General features: G+C 34.8%; 1 long non-coding RNA gene across 1 annotated transcript; it reads left to right on the plus strand.

Annotated features, from left to right (window-relative positions):
- Positions 1-4,631: 4,631 nt before the first annotated feature.
- LOC110886355 lies at positions 4,632-9,292 on the plus strand. Its single transcript, XR_002562788.2, has 3 exons — positions 4,632-4,785; positions 6,082-6,166; positions 9,187-9,292. It is a non-coding gene; the product is annotated as an uncharacterized LOC110886355 (long non-coding RNA).
- The last annotated feature ends 3,632 nt before the right edge of the window (positions 9,293-12,924 follow it).

Below are 12,924 nucleotides of genomic sequence, written 5' to 3' on the forward strand. Positions count from 1 at the left end.
CAATACTTAAAACAAGGCATGGCATTATTATAAAAAAAAATAGAACTCTATAGAAATGATAAAGGATTGGCGAGACTGGCAACAAGAGGAAAAGAATGTTTGAGTGATTGTTTGATTGCTGAAGATGATCTATTTATAGGAGGCCCTAATTTTGTTGGAGCCTTACATGTATCACTTACAAATACTTTTTCATCATTTTGATTCATATTGTAAAGACACGTATACATATAATTAATTAATTCATGCACCATCATACTTGGAGAAGATTCCTTATGTAAATATCAACATATGTAAGTTTATTATTATTATTATTATTATTATTATTATTATTATTATTATTATTATTATTATTATTATTATTATTATTAATATATATATACGTACACAAAGTTTACAATTTCAACTAATATTATTATTTTATTATAATTAATTTAACTGCTTTACTTATTTGGCGTTTATAATCTCTAAAATATAACGTTTTATAAAATAATGAATATGTCTTTAAAACTAGAATATTTTTGTCTACATTTTGAACCAAGTTTTATTAAGAACGGAGTAGGTTCAAATACAGGGTATTTTTATATTTAATTATTAAACGGTCTCTAGGCCCGTCTAGATACTTCATATTTCTAGCGGTCGACTTACCCGTAATCTACCCGTCTAATAAAATAAGTTTTTATATACTTTTATTTTATTAGAAAGGTCACCCATATATAGGCCAATTAATTAATATAATATTTCAACCAACTATATAAAATAGTGTTTAAAACTATTTGGGTTGAATATTTATATTAAAAATAAACTAGTTACTAGTTACCAGTGGTTAATAAATTTAACCAAACTTATTATTCTTATATAAAAATAGGAATGTTACACTATTACTCATATCAGTAATACTATACTCTTTGGTAAGCTTGCTCTAAATGATGTCTTAGTGGTACCTAACATAACAAAAAATCTTTTATCTATTGGCAAACTTACTCAAGATAAAGCGGTTGATGTTCTCTTTTCTCATCCTTATTTTTACATTCAGGATCGCAAAACCAAGCAAACGCTAGCCCAGGGGTGCCGTGAAGACGGCCTTTATGTTCTTCGCAATAATAATGAAGCCTTTGTGTCCACTCACTCATGTCCCAAAGCTTCTTTTGAACAATGGCATGCTCGTCTTGGCCATGTTAATTTTGATATCATTACTTTACTTAAGAATAATGGATGTTTGTCATTTACGTCAATCTTACCTAAACCGGGCTTATGTTCCCTGTGTGAACTTGCTAAATCAAAAAGGCAACCGTTTACTCTTAATAAAAAACGAGCCTCATCTCTACTTGATTTAATTCGTTGTGACTTATGGGGACCATCTCCCATTAAATCATATGATAACTTTTCTTATTATGTGGCATTTATAGACGATTATTCGCGATTCACTTGGTTGTACCCCTTACGGGCGAAATCTGATTTTTTTGAGGCATTATCCATCTTTGTTCCATTTGTGCAAACCCAATTTTCATCAAAAATAATTTTTTTTCAAAGTGATGGTAGCACTGAATTTACTAACCACCGTGTTCGTACGCTTTTTGAACAAAATGGCACGTTTCATCGTTTATCGTGCCCATATACACCACAACAAAATGGTCGTGTTGAACGTAAACACCGACATATCGTTGAAACAGGGTTGGCTATGTTATTTCATGCTAAATTACCCGTTCAAAACTGGGTTGATGCCTTTTCAACTACTGTTTTTATAATAAATCGTCTTCCGACCACATTACTCAATGGAAAATCACCCTTCGAACTCTTATATCATCAAAAACCAAATTATTCCACATTTAGACCCTTTGGGTGTCGGGTCTTTCCGTTTCTTCGTGATTATGCTCCTAACAAAATGTCACAACGAAGTATACCTTGCATTCTTATCGGTTACTCTTCCAAATACAAAGGGTATAGATGCCTTGACCCAAATGACAAATGCTTTACCCATTAATGAACTTGATGTCTCAACTTTTCTTGACATTGCTTCAGAACCCTTACCCACAAATACAATTTCTTCTACTACACATCCTTTACATCAGGTCAATGATACCTCACCTACTATTTCTACAAATGCTAATATACCTACAGTTCCTATAAAAATTTACCAACCCAATCCATCATTAAATGAAAAGCTTGGCCCAAACCACCACTACGTCAAAAATGGCTTACGGCCACATAAAAAAAGTGTGACCATACGCCTTTCGCCACACTTTTTTTTCCAGCTCAAGTGTGACCAAAGGTCAAGTCATCGTAGGCATCATACGACCACATTCACTTATGTGTGGCCATAGCAACTTAAACTGTGGCTAAAAGGTCTTGTTGAAATCAATCATTTTGTCAAATAAGTGTGGCTAAACGGGTAGCAACAACCACATGAATTTACTATAAGTGTGGCCATTTCTATTATACAGTCACCAATAAGTTTGTTTTAGCCACATGAATTTTAAAAAACTGTGACAAAAAGGTTGTTGTAATCAAGCAAATGGTCCATTAAGTGTGACTAAATGGTATCAATGGTCACATTAATTTATTGTAAGTGTGGCCGTCTGTATTATATAACCACATGAATTCGCTGTAAATGTGGTTGTTTCTATTATATAGTCACTAAAAAGTTTGTTTTAGCATCATAAATTTAAAAAAACTGTGTCAAAAAGGTTGTTGTAATTAATAAAATGGTCCATTAAGTGTGACTAAATGGTATCGATAGCCACATGAATTTATTTTAAGTGTGGCCATTTCTATTGTATAGTCACATGAGTTTACCATAAATGTGTCTGTTTCTATTATGTAGTCACTAAAAAGTTTGTTTTAGCCACATGAATTTAAAAAAAAATGTGACAAAAAGGTTGTTATAATTAAGAAAATTGCCCATTAAGTGTGACTAAATGGTATTAACAGTCACACGAATTTACTGTAAGTGTGGTCTTTTTTATTTTATAGTCACATATATCGTTGTGGCTATGTGGCCATTTTCATGTAATTAGCAATTTTATTTTCAATTTTTCGTAGAATTAAAACAATAGCAAAAATGAACAAACCTAAAAAACAAAATTAATAATATTAACAATAGTAAACCAAAATTCATACATAAGTTGTCAATTTAAATACTAAATACATAAACTTGCATCAATCCTAGCAACACTTGCAACAACACTTTTTGACTAAACATACATCACTCCTCGAAGCACTTACAAAGTAACCTTCTCTCATTCCTTGAAAAACTCTTCATGTTTTCATTTTGGCCATTAGCTTGCCCTTTTGTCTTAGCCAATCAAAACTCCTTCACAAAACAAAGTCGTGAATTTCATCATAAGACATAAGTTATTCCAAAAAGACAATATTAATATATACAATCGTAACAAGAAAAGCATCCATACATGTTTTATCTGCATGCGGGTCGATTAGGTCCTTGCCAAGTAAAATGACGTTGGACTGGCCTGTATCAAATTCATCACATACAACATCAGTTTCAGAATAAACATAGGTAACAAAATAGGCGGTTGGTAAACGGGTCAAAATGAGTAACATATGGTTGACTTGGCAACATTTTTTTATCCATTTTCTATAGATTTCATTCATAACCAGTGCAATATACTTGATTACATAAACTAAAATAAGATCTAGTTTGATTTAATAAATCAACTTAGAAGATTGCGAATGACTTACATAATCTGGGAGATATTGCAATTCGGGTGAAAGTGTAAAATCAGTGTCTGTTGGACCGGTTTTGACTCCGAAACGATTGCGAAACGAACGTATAACGTGCGGAATCCATACACGAACGCGACCTAACACACGTGATGTAATATAAACGTGATTCTATATCATATTTGATAATGTCAAGTACCTTGAATCACAATGACAACACTTTCTCTCTCTAGATTCTCTCTCTAGATCTAGAAAGCTCGAAATGACAAATGTGACAAAAGTTCTAAACTAAACATAAAGCTCCCTATTTATAGTCTAAGGCATTTAATGAGATTTCTCATTATTACAATTATGCCACCTTGCCTTTTGTCTAGTTATCACTAATTATAACAATATTAATCTCGCTTTCTTCTGTTTCTCGCTACGGCTCGGATTGACGAAGGCTATAGACATGAATGTACTAACAGACTCCCCCTTGGATATTGCCACAGTCAATCTCGTAACGTCTTTTCTTTCTCTCTTTGAGTCTTCTTGAAGCTTTAACACGTCTTCATCAACGTAGACTCTCTTTTGATTGAACAGAATCCCCGTGGATCTGTTTTCAGCTTCAGCTCCCCCTTTCGGTAAACTCTTCAGGCTCCCCCTTTCGTCAAGTGTAACACCCCAAAAATAAAAGACACAATAAATAATAATAAACTTAATGTGATTAAGGAATATATAGTAATATGGTACCTAAATGTGGGATTCTAAAGAATACATAGTAATATGGTACCTAAATGTGGGATCCTAAAGAATATGTAGTAATATGGTACCTAAATGTGGGATCCTAAAGAATATGTAGTAATATGGTACCTAAATGTGGGATTCTAAGTTAAGATTTACAAGTTAATAAACTTAAGGGGGGAAACATGGTAAATGCCAAACTATTAGGTTAATAGTGAGAAAATCACAAAACCCACACACTGTATGTGCGTGGATCGACCAGGAACAAAGAAAAACAAGGGCTCACCCTTGTTCTCACCAATTCGCCAAATTGACAAGGGAAAATCGATGTTTACTAGTTGCATGTAGTAGGATTTCGATCATTTACCCATACCCAATCAAGTGGTAAGGCGAATTTCTGGATTTGATAAGTTGTAGAATTAGGGTTTCGACCCAATCATGAAATCATGTTATGATTTGTGTTGTATAGATGATAAGAATACCCCCTAAAGTAGAAATCATGCTCGATTTTGGTTAATTGAAAGAAAGCCTCTATAAACCCACTTTGTGAAATGTGTGTTATAAATATGAAGATTATAGGAATGATAAATATATGCAATTGATATGTAATTCAGCTTATAGTACCCGAATGCTAGTTAAACTGATGTAGATTAAGGGAATTGCAAGGATTAGATTGAGTAGTGATGACATATAGGATGAAATAGCAAGTCATGCTTTAAATACTTGTACACTATGCTTTATAATTATAACGCACACTAGGTGTTCGATGAAATGCTTGAAAGAGTAATTATGTGTAAATTGAAACGTGATGAAATGAAAGTTGGGGTACTAAACGGATGAATGAATATGTTGAAAAGGTTGTTTCGCATATTACATTTCATATTTGGTCATAAGAGGCTGGTTATGAGATTATGTGGGTCAAAACAGCATGAAAAGTTAGTAAATTCGTCTTGACAGCAAGCTGTTTGGAAGCATTTCAGCTTCTGTGCTGATTTTGTAAAAATCATATAAAATCATAGGAATGTCCGATTGTTACGATCTTTATATGCTTAGAAAGATCTCTAAGTGTAGATCATTTCATATTTGAACATGAAGAACTGAATCAGAAGATAAATGGGTTAAAATGTGTCGTGAACAGCTGCTGCGCAGAAAGTTGCTGCACAAATTTTAGTATAAATATTCAGTAAAAATAGTTGTATTGTTATGCACACTTATATGAATCATGAACTACTAATTTTAATAAATTATTAGTAAGTTATTTGATTGTTTTAAGTGTCTAAAACACTTACCAACTAGTTTATGCATATAATTGCACCAACGGGTCGAAACGGGTTGTTGATAGAAAATAGTAGAATGGATGTGTAAAAACCAAGGTGTTAAGAAATGGTATGAAATGTTTAACATATGAAGCAAGTTGCCTAACTTAGAAAATGTTATCATTCTAAGTATGGAATTTTGAAAGAATAACGAACATGATGTAAATACATAATTATGCATGCTAGAAGCTCATGTATGACTGTTGTGATGATGGAATGATAAATTGTTAGATTGATTAGCATTGTAGTATTATGATACATGTTGAACTCGTTAAGCGATTGACACGTGAATAGAAGTGTGATTATTGATGCGTATGATTATGTATACTAACTATTGAATGGATGTAATGGAATGAGATAATAGGAACGTGTCAAGGAGAGGTCAAGCATAGGAGGATAACGGGTCAAGATAAGGCAAGGTGACAAATACACTTATTGGAGTACTCGAGGTAAGTGAATTTCGATTCACTTTTTAGTAAGTTTAATAGATATTAATACTTATGTTTACGAAACATCATGAAAGAACATGTATGTGACACCCCAGGAAAACCAGTGAACGATGCAACCTATCTAGCTTCCTCAGTAAGTACGTACCAAATTTCGGGACGAAATTTCTTTCAAGTTGGGGATAATGTGACAACTCGACCTTTCGACTTTAAATGCACATTGACTTTGACCATTGACTTTGACTGTTTGACTTGTCCGACTTGTAACTGCACACGTTATGTTATAATGAAACGAATTGTGTTTGCCTGGTTTTGTGTTTGGTTGAATATGTATAACTTGTAACTTATGTGAAACCTTAGACTTAGACCCATATGTGACTCGCCATACAGCAGCTCGACGAATCAGGGAGTGATTCGCCAAGGTATATCTCGACGAAACAGGAAACCTGTTTCGCCAATCCTGTTTCGCCGGCCCAACCTGTCTCGCCAAAGCCCAGTTCGGGCCCATTACGAGTTAACGCGTATATTAACATGAACAGACCTATATTTCATACGTTTAGCAAAACAAGGAACCCTAGAACCCTCCCCACTTTGACGGCAGCCCTGTGATACTCAAGCTCTAGCTCTAAGCGATTTAAACCATCATCTTCGATATCTCGGTTAGTGTATGCTTGTTAATCGGTTTCTTGATTTCCTAGATTTCTCTGTATATATTGTGTATGCTTGATTTACGATCGGATGTGAGTACATGTGCGAGGTAATCTTGATTCGTATGTATGACTAATCGGTTACGTATCCTTATGTGAATTACGATGTTGATTTAGGAATACTATTAACTAATCGGATTAATGTGGTTATGGTCTGGCGAAATCTGAATTTATGATGCTCATGACGGTTTGGACGGTCGTGACTATTGTTGATTGAATACTGATCAAATATATGTTATTATAATGAGTCTATCTACGTTCATATAAATTGCGGTTCGTGTATTGATTAGATGATGATTGCATGTTGAATGACTTCTGCATGATCGATGATGTAACGGCAGATTAGGGTTTCATGTGATTGCTGTGTAACTGTTGAAAGCGTAACTGATATGATTGATGTAACTGCTGTCTTGACGAATCAGACTTGACGAATGTGAATGTTTGACGAAATAGGATGTTGACGAATTAGAATGTTGATGCTTGACGAAAGGGAACTCTTGACGAAACAAGATTTGTGTTTCGCCAAGAGTAATCGGCGAAATAGAAATTGTGTTCCGCCAATAGGGTAGTTGACGAAACATGTGTTCCGTCAAACATGTGTTTCGCCAAAACATGTGCTTCGCCAATACCTGTGATTCGCCAATCTGTATACTTTACACAGTAACATGGTTTAACTCTGTCAAAGGATAACTGGATTATTTAACTGCTGTTAAATGATGTACATAACTTATGTGATAACGAATACATGCTGGTACTTGTATGATTGCTTATACGTGTACCACTTGGATATAAACTGATTGTGTATACGTGCATACCCTAGGACGTGATTGATTTACTTTGAGCACAAACTTAGCATACCGAGCAAACCCAAGGTGAGTTCACGCTCCTACTAAGGCATGGGATTCCCGGGTCGTGGGAATGGGATATAGGTTACCATTGACTAAGAACGTACATATGCTTCTCCTAGACTATCACCTACCATGATCCTCGGATGTCAGGACGGTTCCGTAGGTTAGGATAACACCTACGTGGTCATATGCCAATTATTGCCTCGGATGTCAGGCACGCACGTAAAACCTACGTGTACGCATTACTTACTTCTATCCTCGGTACAAAGGATACGTACGTGAAACCCACGTACACCCCCGCGTCTCCTATCCTCGGTTGTGAAGGATACGTGCGTAAAACCTACGTACACCCCATATGCGCTACTGTTCTTGGAAGAAGAACAGGGATGATACGAGTAGTTGATACGAATAGTCTAGTGGTCACATAACATGGGAAGCCCCCACCTGTATAATTTACTATCGGCCCAGTAGAGCCACCCGTTACTTACTGTTACGCACTTACTTACTGTGAACTCGCTCAACTAGTTTGTTGATCATTCTGTTACATGCCTTGCAGGACCTTAGGTACTTATGGAGCTTGCACTGGAGAAGTGGGTCGTTGTGGGCAATGGATCATGAACACTATGTTTAACATTTCGAATATTTGAACTTATGGTTTACTTTGGGTTAATTACTTATGCTTCCGCTATTGATACTATGTTTGGTTTGGAACATCAATTGTATTGAATGAGGTTTTACGAACTATTTTATTTATATTATGCTATGTTCAATATGATTGATGGCTTGATCCTGGTCAGTCACGCTCCCAAGCGGTGATACTCCGCTGGTGGATTTTGGGGGTGTGACAATGTAATAATCAGAAGTACAAAGCCAATAATGCCTCATTATTGAAGAAGGTTGTATTTAAGCCGAAAGTAAATTGGTGGGTTTAAACGGGTCGAATTTTATGTTCATATGTTGCGTAATGTAATGAAATTCGTTATGGTTATGACCTTGGGTAAGAATTTTTAGTCATTTATGTAAGGGGAACATTTCCCGGACCATTAGGAACAAGTTTTATATGATTCGGTTGTCGGTTGGTGAATAAACGGATTGTTTCGTGTTAGTGTAGGAAATTTTATAAGTATACGTGTATGGGAATCCAAAAGGCACGTGGGTTGAATCATAGATTGTCAATACTATGTAAGGTTGTGAATGTGTCATTCCGGCATAAACCTACATGTAAACGAAGCTTGTGTATATATTCGTGATTAATTGATTGTGCGTAGGAAGGAACATTGGCATGTATGAAGGTACGCATGTATATATATATATATATATATATGTATGTATGTATGATAATAAGTACGTAGGTGTGAATGTATGTGTGAATGAATGTTCAATGCTTAAGACATATGCATGAACGTTATCAAAGTGTTCGAGTATTTATGGTTACTAATGATGTGCGTTGAGTTGGAATGTAATGTAGGTATGGGATCGTTGGCTTCATGAAGAAATGGAGCTGGATTTGGATAAGAGTATTTAAGAAAGCGCTTGGACAATTCCACGACTACTTCATAGAATGCTCTACGAAATTCTATTATATAGTTTAATGTTGTATGGTATGTAAATGACTAATGGTTTGGTTGTACGTGGTGTCCACAGGTATCGCTTGGGTTTTCTCTACATTTATTGAAGTGAAGCGGACTTAGTTCGAGATGAGAGCAAGGATTGTACGGGGAGAATGGTCACATAGTGTAACTCATATAGGTTTTGAAGTATTAATGTTATAAAACGTTATAAATCCGTTTTAATGAATATATGGCATTTCGCATTGAACCTTCATGTGTTTGATATGTCTATTAAAGAACGAAATTTTTGGGCTCTTGTTTTCCGCTGCGTCGTATTTTAAGTTATTACACGTTAGTCTTACAGGGAATTGTTCTTATTACGAACGGGTCATGCCCGAATTTTGTTAAATAATAGTATGATAATATTACATTTTGGAATGTGTAATTTGGGCGTAACATCAAGCTTCCGTGCTTTGGGATCGACACCTGGCTTTCCAGTTACAAGCTCTTCCAGAAACGATACCTGGCTCTTTGCACGCTTCCCTTTGCGTTGAGCTCGTCTTCAGACTCCCCCTTAGACTCGGCTTTCGGGATCGTAGTCTGGTATAACATCTGCAACACTCAAACATTTATAAGTAACAATGTTTTTTTTTTAAAAAAAAACCATCAATCAAATTCTCTAATCCACTCCCCCTATCAACCAACTCAACAGATATGGCAGCATTAAAGAATCCAACTCCCTCACAGTTTATCATCCAAGTTCAAACTAATGACCTTGGAGATATCACAAACTGTTTTTGAAATTTTTAATCTTAATTCAAGTATCAAATTAATGAACTTGTTTTATTTTCAGAAACACAATCAGCTTACTTAGATTTTGAAACTCAGCAACTCAGACATCGGTTTATCGAAAATAAAGCAGAAATCAAAATCTTTTTGTATTTTCTGAAAATATAAAGCAGTAAAGAAATATATACAAACATATTTACAGACAATATTTTTGTTTGAGTATGCGACAGAGGATCATACCAGTTTTTGACAAGTCACAAGTACCGTTGAGCTTAATTTCACTTTAAGAATTAAACAATTCACTTAGATTGTCGATATACTAATCCACTTAAATTTTCATACAAATTTCAACTGATTCAGGATACGAATTAGATGTTTTAAGAAACTTAACTCAATCATGTGTCCCACCTCTTGAATATACTCCCGTATCCAGAATCTCAATATTCAGTCTTATAGGTAATTATACTACAATGATATCTGTACATAAATTAGGTATGCGAGGACTGAGGGATCTCAGGTCGATACTTACGTATGCGCAGAGAGATATCAGTTTCGACTTTTTGGTATGTCCCCTTTAGAGGATCTTTTAGTTACAACAACAGTGACTATCAATTTTATTGTTTCATCTGCATGCTGAGGGTTTATGCTGTGTTTCAAGCATTCGGTGAAAGTATTATCCAAGGACTAGGTCAGAACTTCCATTCAGCAGAAGTCCCGGAATAATACCCCATACATCACTGAGTATAAAGACCTAGTATCTCAGAATATGGGACCTTTCAAACGAGATTTCAGGGGTTACCTATATATCCAAGTAGTGTTCCCCACGAAATAAGCAAGTGTTTGAATTTAGGTTTATATCCCGAAAAAGTTTACTAAGTGTATAAAAACCTATCGACATATCATCAGTGAGACTATTTAACACTATTTAATCATTACAATTCTTTAGCATACTGTAACTGTCTACTGATGTACTATCATTTCCTCTTTTTACACAACAACTCAAATTTTTTAATTTTATCATGTTTTTGTATTTTTCAAATTTTCTAATGTTTTTGTATTTTCTGACAATATTTCTCCCCCTAAAATGCAAAATCATTAAAGAAATTTGACAAACCGATACTGATAGCTTTGTTCTGCTAATCATGCACTGAATTATACTAAAAGCAGTAATTACCCCCATGATTTACAACACATTGATTTTTACAGTTTGAAAACCGTTTTTCAATCTGATGAATGTAATCATGTTTGTTCAGCCGTGAGGGTTTCGGCGTATTCAATCAACACATATTTTTGTAATTTTCTATTTTTAATAAGAATTAAAAACAAACATATTTTTGGCTTTTAATTTTCTAATTTTTAGAGTTTTTGAAATATTGTTTATTTATGTACAGAAAAACATATAAACTCCCTATTTCAACCAACACAAGAACCAGCAGCCTTCTCCTCCTCTTGGTGTGCCAGGCTGCTCCAATTTCCAAACTTACAATCTTCAGAATTCTTGAGCACCTGCACATTCAACCTTTATCAAATACTACACAATAATTTTCTTTCACTAAAGATGCCGATTCATGCTTCGCGATAAAGGAAGCTCCAGCAATTCAAATTGTTTAATCAAACATTGTGTCCACCCAAGCCTCATCAGCCTTGGGTGTAACCTTGACTCTAGCAACCTGAATCTTAAAGTTTTCAGCCTTGAGTGGTGGAAAATTTGCATCATAGGCAATCGAAATTAAATCCGCAGCTTTCTCCACCTTAGAAAATGAACTTTCTATTTCTGTTTTCGATTTCCAGATTTGTTTTTGTTTCTCATTTTTAACCAAATCAACATGTTTCTTAAAACTCCATGCTTGACCTTTTGGTGTACCACGTTTGTAAAAATGTGAATCTTTTTGAACACTTAGATTTTGAACAACAACTTTTGGTTTCCAACACTCTTGGGGTTTTGTCATATCAATTGAAGTTTTCCAACTTTGTGTTGTTCTGAATCTGGGTGTATGAGAATTCCAGGTCTGTCTTGAATCCAACCTGTTCGGTTTTGATTTCCAATTTTGATTCGAAGCAAACTTGTTTGTGTTGTACTTCCAAGTTTGTTTGGAATCAAATCTGGTTGACCTTTGTCTCACATACTCAGATTTTTGTTTCACAGCATCAATCTTCTTTTTGTCAACATCCACAGGTTTTAGATTTGGACACTTGCGTGCAAGATGTCCTTTTTGATCACATTTCAAACATGTTCTCATGGACACATCTTTGACATGTGGTTGTTGCTTTCTCTTTTGTTCCTCAAACTCAACATTAGACTGCCTCATTTTGAGTTCTTTCTCTTCAGCTAAACTGTTTCCTTGAACAACACTCAATTTAGCCTGATAATTTGGCATTTCATTTTTCTTTCGATTCTGCTTCTTCTTATAACCCAACCCAGCCTTCATGTTCTTCTTTTTCACACCCGGTTTGTTATAAAAAGTTTTGTGACTTTTACCAGCAAACTTCGATATTTCAGATTTCTCAATTTCAACCATCTTGAAAACTTTGTCAACTTTATCTGAAATCACATTCTGAATCGGGAATACAACATCTAAGAATAATTTGTCTGATCCAATCATGGTATAAACCAATCCCTTTGAATCATCATTCAAATTTTTCTTGGATTTTGTGTTTTTCAGATATCCATCATGAAAGTTTCCCTCATTTTCATCTTGTGATTCAGTTTTACCTGTATCAACCGACTCTTCTTTGAAAACACTTTCAACAACCTTACCTACCACCTCTGAATCACTGATATCATCAGATTTGGTGTAAGTCACATCGATGTTATCGGGTAACTGATCAACCATGTTGATTACTTTTTCCACTTTTTCGCCATCATA

The sequence above is a fragment of the Helianthus annuus genome, chromosome 10 (assembly GCF_002127325.2).
Source record: "Helianthus annuus cultivar XRQ/B chromosome 10, HanXRQr2.0-SUNRISE, whole genome shotgun sequence".
Classification (NCBI taxonomy): Eukaryota; Viridiplantae; Streptophyta; class Magnoliopsida; order Asterales; family Asteraceae; genus Helianthus; species Helianthus annuus.